Source organism: Oncorhynchus clarkii, chromosome 20, assembly GCF_045791955.1.
Source record: "Oncorhynchus clarkii lewisi isolate Uvic-CL-2024 chromosome 20, UVic_Ocla_1.0, whole genome shotgun sequence".
Taxonomy (NCBI): domain Eukaryota; kingdom Metazoa; phylum Chordata; class Actinopteri; order Salmoniformes; family Salmonidae; genus Oncorhynchus; species Oncorhynchus clarkii.
In genome coordinates, this window is record NC_092166.1 from 31535546 (window position 1) to 31543524 (window position 7979).

Here is a 7979-nt window from a genome sequence, read left to right on the forward strand (position 1 = left end):
CTAACAGGTTAAGAAACTCCCCAACAAGTGCATTATTTGGATAACACACATTGTTAAGATCTCCAAGAATAATAAGCCTGTCATATTTAGCGTAGCAAAAGATAGCAGGTCAGAGAATTCTGCAATGAACAAACTATTTGGTTTAGGAGGCCAGTACACTAAAATATACAAAGTGGGCTGTTTCTTGTTCAAGCTAAAGATAAGGCTCTAAAACTAGGATACCACCATACCCCATAATCACAAAGCGTAAACAGTTTTTAGCAATTTTTACAAATGCATTAATAATAAAAAACAGATACCTATTTAGATAATTATTCAGACCCTTTACTATGAGACTCTAAATTGAGCTCAGGTACATCCTGTTTCCATTGATCATCCTTGAGATGTTTCAACTACTTGATTGGACTCCACCTGTGGTAAATTCAATTGATTGGACTTGATTTGGAAAGACACACACCTGTCTATATAAGGTCCCAGAGTTGACAAGGCATGTCAGAGCAAAAACCAACTCATGAGGTCCAAGGAATTGTGTGAAAGAGCTCTGAGACAGGATTCTGTCGAGGCACATATCTGGGGAAGAAACAATGTCTGCGGTATTGAAGGTCCCAAAGAGCACAGTGGCCTCCATCATTCTTTAATGGTAGAAGTTTGGAACCACCAAGACTCTTCCTAGAGCTGGCCGCCCGGCCAAACTGTACAATCAGGGGAGAAGGGCCTTGGTCAGGGAGGTTACGAAGAACCCGAGGGTCACTCTGACAGAGCTCTACAGTTCCTCTGCGGACAAGGGAGAACCACCATCTCTGCAGCACCCCACCAATCAGGCCTTTATGGTAGAGTGGCCAGATGGAAGCCACTCCTCAGTAAAAGGCACATGACAGCCCCCTTGGAGTTTGCCAAAAGGCACCCAATGACTCTCAGAGCATAAGAAACAAGATTCTCTGGTTTGATGAAACCAAGATTGAACTCTTTGGCCTGAATGCCAAGCATCACATCTGGAGGAGACCTGGCACCATCTCTATGGTGAAGCATGGTGGTGGCAGCATCATGCTGTGGGGATGTTTTTCAGCGGCAGGGACTGGGAGACTAGTCAGGATCGAGGCAATGATGAACGGAGAAAAGTACAGAGAGAGCCTTGACGAAAACCTGTTCCAGAGCGCCCAGGACCTCAGACTGGGGCAACGACCATAAGAACACAGCCAAGACAATACATGAGTGGTTTTGGGACAAGTCTCTGAATGTCCTTGAGTGGCCCAGCCAGAGCCCGGACTTGAACCTGATCGAACATCTCTGAAGAGACCTGAAAATAGCTGTGCAGCGACGCTCCCCATCCAACCTGACAGAGCTTGAGAGGATCTGCAGAGAAGAATGGGAGAAACTCCACAAATACAGGTGTGCCAAGCTTGTAGCTTCATGCCCAAGAAGAGTCGAGGCTGTAATCGCTGCCAAAAGGGCTTCAACAAAGTACTGAGTAAAGGGTCTGAATAAAGTTCTTTATATATTTTTTTGTGCAAAAAAAAAAAAAAAAATTCTTTGTTAATATGGGTATGTGTAGATTGATGAGGGAAAAAAACGATTGAATCCATTTTAGAATAAGGCTGTAACTTAATAAAACAAAAATTAAGTCTAGGGGCCTGAATACTTGTCTCTATGAATACATTTGTCTCTATGAATGACGGCTACCCCACCACCTTATCCAGACGGCCTGAATTTCTGTAGATAAGTAAAGGCTGGAGGAGTAAGTTTCATTTAGACAACTAAAATCCTCGGGTTTAACTCAGGCTTCAGTAAAGCATGAAAATATCAATGTCATTGGAAATAATAAGATCACTGAACAACTTATTATTTAGATATCTTACATTCACTCAACCGATCTAGACATGAATAGGTTGCCGGATTAACAGAGGTATTCAGGGGAGTTAGATAAACATAAATCAGGTCACTTACATTAACAGCACTACGGGACATAGTATGCTATCTAGGTTGCTAATTATGACAGGGAGGACTGGAGCAACACCAGACCAAGACAGCAATAATAAGGGAATTCATTTAAAAACAAACACTGACCATAGCTTGAGGGCAATATTCTAAACACCTGGGCTGGCCTAATCCTAGGGAGACCGATTTCTTCCATTCAGTTAGCCATAGAAATATGTCACTCATCTTGTAATATTTAGGCTTACTTTCATCCTAGCTCTCTAAGGAAATGGTTAAGAGTGCTGATCCATCATATTTAGCCCCTCCCAGGGCATCTCATAGTCTCATTGTATCATCTGATGAGCTGTTTTCATCACGAACATGAACAAATAAAAAGTACCAGTTCCCCAGGGATCACAGGTATCTTTATACAGGTATTTTGTGCATTTATACCAATTGTGCATTTATTCCTTGTCATTATCTTTCTATAATTTTTCTTTCTGCATTTGTTGGGAAGTGCCCAAGCATTTCACTGTTAGTCTACACCATGTTGTTTACAAGGCATGTGACAATTACAATTTGGGGCCCACTTTAGGACAGGAAAGACTACACATAAATATCTTCAAATAAATAGCCTAGTTTCCGACATGAAATAGCCTGTAACATGGTCATGGAAACCCTGTAAGAATTAAAGTAGACAGGGTGGTATTTGGCTTGAATGGAGGAAGCATTGGGAGACATTTCTCGCATAGCTTTGGAACAGTTCACCCGTCAGCTAACGCACACGTCAGATCTCTTTCGGATATAAAAGAGGAGAGGGGGACACCAGAGAACCCAGTAAGTCTGTAGGTAGTTTACATTGCGCATTCCGTGTGCAAACGCGTGGATTGATCTAAATTAGCCTCTATCTTTGCTAAAATTGTACCAATACTATGGCAGTAGACATGAAGATTTTGGCGCTTTCCTTTGTTGTTTTCCTCTATGGGTGTTTAAATTCGGTAAGAAAACATATAGCCTAATTCATGATCATTCATAGCCTACAAAAATATGCGTGATTGATTGCCAATGCCCAGGGTGGGTGGTGCTTGATGGCGATTAAGATCCCCACTCCATCCTACAGTCGAATATTTTTTTTTAGGAGAAATCACAAATTAAGTCAACATTTCTCTTATAACATGTTTCTGGTATTTTAGGCATCAGCATCTTGTCCCTCCGAATGTTCGTGTCCTCGTGAGGTAGGCCTACCCAGGTGCGAACCAGGAATCAGCTTTGTGTCCGACGGCTGTGGATGCTGCAAAGTCTGCGCTCGGCAGCTCAATGAAGACTGCAGCAAGACAGAGCCATGCGACCACATCAAGGGACTGGAGTGCAATCTTGGGGCTGCTTCTGGCACAGCTAAAGGCATCTGTCGTGGTATGATAAAGTTGTATAGGAAACAATAATTCTGATACCCTGCTGCGGTCATTGATAGTCTATTACTTCTACAAATCTAGCTCCTATGGGTTTTGATTTAGAGATGTAGTTAAAAAAAAACTTGTTTATTACAACGTTTTAAATAAGGAATTATGCTTCTGGTTTATTTACGGAGCATTCTCTATAATTAGAATATTACACTTGACTAGGGTTGCAAAGCTACCAAAGTTAGCAGAATCTTCAGTAATGCCGGTAATTAAAAGGTAATATACTCGAATAACTTATAAAATATATATTCATATATAGCATTCATTTTTATATCTGTGTCCATATTGTCGATGTTTCTAGTGGATAGACCATATGGTTCAAGAGAAAATAGCCTAATTGATGAAAAAAGCATATATTCAACAATGGCATTATTTTTTACTTAACTTTGCAACTATTGACTATTTTCACAACTGCCACAAATTTGGCGCCAAAACAAAGAAATATTAAAATAAACACAAATGTGTAAAAAATAATATTTCATGCTGAAACCCTCATTAAACACCAATGGTATTCACTAAGTTGATGGTTTATATTTAGGATAATGTTTTATAGCTTTGTCATTTTAATTTATATTTTAAAATATTATTTTATAATTTTATATATTATACATGTAAAAGACTACACAGAGGGCCAGAGATAATTACAGACACCTGTGATAATCTGAAGTACCCCAAAAAAGGCCACTAGATCTCATCTGATAACTTTCAAGTATTTGGGGGAATTTTAACACAATTCTGGTTATTTGACTGGTAAAGTTCGAAAGTTTCCAGTAATATACCCTGCCTTTGTAACCCTGCGCTTGACTCACATAGTAACAGTCTCCCCATCTGCTTCTCCAAACAGCCAAAACAGATGGAAGACCCTGTGAGTACAACAGCAAGATCTACCAGAATGGAGAGAGCTTCCTTTCCAACTGCAAGCACCAGTGTACGTGCATGGATGGTGCCGTGGGGTGTATGCCCCTGTGCCCCCAGCAGCTCTCCCTGACCAAACTGGGCTGTGCCAAACCCAAGCTGGTCAAAGTACCTGGTCGCTACTGTGAGAAGCTAGTCTGCCCTGAGGAGGGGAACGTGTTGGGCTCAGCCTCATTAGACAAGGTCAGAAAAGATGGCCGCCAGGATAAACATTCCGAAGATGACCTCACAAACAAGAACGAGCTGGTGTCTGTCGACAGAGGAGGACTCAAGTCTTTACCTGGTGAGTCAATTGAACTCTGTTTATTCCAGTGATTAGGTTAGTGGATTTATTGAGCTCCAATAGATCAGCCTCAGCCTCAGTTAACATCCAGACGGAGTTTAAATGGAAATTCCATTTATTAACAATCGATGTGTCATCCAGGGGTGTAGCCAGAAATTCGTTGGGGGTGGGCCTGCATAAATTTGGATGGGCCAAGTAGTATTTTTGTAATAATAATGTATCATTGTTTTGCTTTTGCTCAATCTGATTGGGTGGGCCTGGCTCCCCAGTGGGTGGGCTTGTGCCCACCCATGCCTTCGTCCCTGTTATCATCGCACATTAGATTTAAACCAGTAGAGGATGCTGAGGGGAGGACGGCTCATAGTAATGGCTGGAACAGAGTGAATGGAATGGCATCAAACCATGTGTTTGATGTATTTGTTTCCATTCAACTTATTCTGTTCGAAGCCAATACCACGAGCCTGTCCTCCCCAATTATGGTGCCACCAACCTCCTGTGATTTAAACTCATGTCCAATTTGCTTGAAGTTTTGTGGGACCTGGCCTCCATTGCACATTGAATAATAGTCTGGCCATATTTTCCCCACAGCTTTCAGAAGTAAGCCTGAGAGTCGCCTGATGTCCAAGGGGAACAAGAGGTGTGTGACTCAGACCACAGCCTGGTCCCCCTGTGCTAAGTCCCGTGGCACAGGAGTGTCCTCCCGGCTCACCAACAACAACAGCCAGTGCAAGCTGGTGAAGGAGACTCGTCTCTGTGAGTTCCGCCTTGCTCCCAGTCAGCCTACTCCAGCCTCAAGGTACACATCAAATCAAACCGACAATGCCATGCCATCACCTGGTTGACACTGAATCATAAGGACATGTATGTCTAGTCCATCAACATTCGGATCACACATTGTTCTTCTTCTCCTCTCACCAACAGAAGGGTAAGGAGTGCAGTCGTATTGAAAAGGCCAGCCCTCCATTGAAACAGACCTACGCAGTTTGCAGCAGTGTGAATAAGTTCCGTCCCAGGTACTGTGATTCCTGTCTGGACGGGCGCTGCTGCACCTCTCAGTAGACCCAGACTATGACGGTCCGCTTTGAGGACGGAGACACCTTCAGCAAGAATGTCATAGTCAGAGTCCTGTCCATGTGACTTCAACTGTTCCCATTGCAACGAGAGGCCCTGTATGTTCTACAGGCTATCCACAAGTCCAGAGACTGAGGGGAAGGGAAGGTTGAGGGAATAAAAGTGTGGGATATGAGAGTTAGGATAACTCCAGATGTGCACCGTTATGCTGGAGACATTTATTCAGAGGATTTTTTAAATGAATTGCTTCGTAATATTGGAGCGTTACTGGTTGCTTCGATATGGAGCGTAATGCTATGTTGAAATATTTCACTTCATTGACAACTTATGTTTTGTTTATTCAAACAAGGCATGAGATGCACTAGAGTTTTGAATGCATGCCTATGTTTTTGTGTATCTATTCAAAAAAAAAAGTACATTCAACATGAAAACTTTGAAAAGACAGTGTAGCTTCTTTGTGGCATCTACTAAAATGATTCATTTTCAATATCACAATATTAGTAATATTTATCTATAACATTTTTACATTTTATTAAGATGTGATAGGCCATAATGGAAAATGATATTTGAGCATTTATTTTGTTTTATGTATGTTATTAATAAAATATGTATTTATGGAACCTGATGCTCTGTCGTGAATGAGTAGATATCACATAATCCTATTGTGGCGCCGGAGGAGATGGCTGTCGTTTTACGGGCTTTTAACCAATTGTGCATGTTTTTTTTGCATAATGTTTCTGCCACCATCTCTTATGACCGAAAAGAACTTCAGGATATCAGAACAGCGATTTCTCGCCTCGTACTGGACGGAGATTTACTTTAACGAGTCGGACGCAAAAGATTTACTTCAGACACTGGACAAGGCCCAAATCCCCGTCATTCGCATTAAGAAGAGATGGAGATATAAGGGTCATAGGTTGGGGTGCATTGTAAGAATCCGACAGCGAGTGGGTAACCCACCTCTGCCATCAGGCCTATTAGCCAACATGCAATCACTGGATAATAAACGTGATGAGCTCCGATCAAGACTATCCTACCAACGGGACATTAAGAACTGTAATATCTTATGTTTCACTGAGTCGTGGCTGAACGATGACATGGATAGCATACAGCTGGCTGGGTTTTCTGTGCATCGGCAAGATAGAACATCTGCCTCCGGTAAGACAAGGGGTGGCGGTCTGTGTCTATTTGCCAATCACAGCTGGTGCACAAAATCAAATATTAATGAAGTTTCGAGGTTTGCTAGCCTGAGGTTTAGTATCTCATGATAAGCTGTAGAACACACTATTTACCAAGAGAGTTTTCATCTATATTTTAGCTGTCTATTTACCACTACAAACCGATGCTGGCACTAAGACCGCACTCAACGAGCTGTAAAAGGCCATAAGCAAACATGGAAATGTTCATCCAGAGGCGGTGCTCCTAGTGGCCGGGGACTTTAATACAGGAAACTTAAATCCATGTTTCCTGATTTCTACCAGCATGTTACATGTGCAACCAGAAAAAAAACTCTATACCGCCTTTACTCCACACACAGAGACGTGTACAAAGCTCTCCTTCGCCCTCCATTTGGCAAATCTTACCATAACTCTATCCTCCTGATTCCTGCTAACAAGCAAAAACTAAAGCAGGAATTACCAGTGACTCGCTCAATACGGAAGTGTTCAGATGACGCAGATGCTAAGCTACAGGACTGTTTTGCAAGCACAGACAGGAATATGTTCAGGGATTCTTCCGATGGCACTGTGGAGTTCACCGCATTGGTCACTGGCTTCATCAATAAGTGCATCGATGACGTCGTCCCACAGTGACCGTATGTACCCCAACCAGAAGCCATGGATTACAGGCAACATCCGGACTGAGCTAAAGGGTAGAGTTTCCGCTTTCAAGAAGCGGGACTCTAACCCAGACGCTTATAAGAAATCCTGCTATGTCCTCCGACGAACCATCAAACAGTCAAAGGGTCAATAAAGGTCTAAGATTGAATCCTACCACACCGGCTCTGACGCTCGTCGGATGTGGCAGGGATTGCAAACTATTATGGATTACAAAGGGAAGCACAGCCGTGAGCTTCCCAGTGACACAAGCCTACCAGACGAGATAAATTACTTCTATGCTCGCTTCGTGACAAGTAACACTGAAACATGCATGAGAGTATCAGCTGTTCCAGACGACTGTGTGATCATGCTCTCCATAGCCGATGTGAGTAAAACCTTTAAACAGGTCAACATTCACAAGGCCGCAGGACCAGACAGATTACCAGGATGTGTACTCCGAGCATGCGCTGACCAACTGGCAAGTGTCTTCACTGACATTTCCAACCTCTCCCTGACTGA

General features: G+C 42.6%; 1 pseudogene; it reads left to right on the plus strand.

The window, feature by feature from the left end:
• The first annotated feature begins 2846 nt into the window (after nt 1-2846).
• Nucleotides 2847-6088, plus strand: LOC139377048 (CCN family member 1-like; annotated as a pseudogene).
• Nucleotides 6089-7979: the final 1891 nt, after the last annotated feature.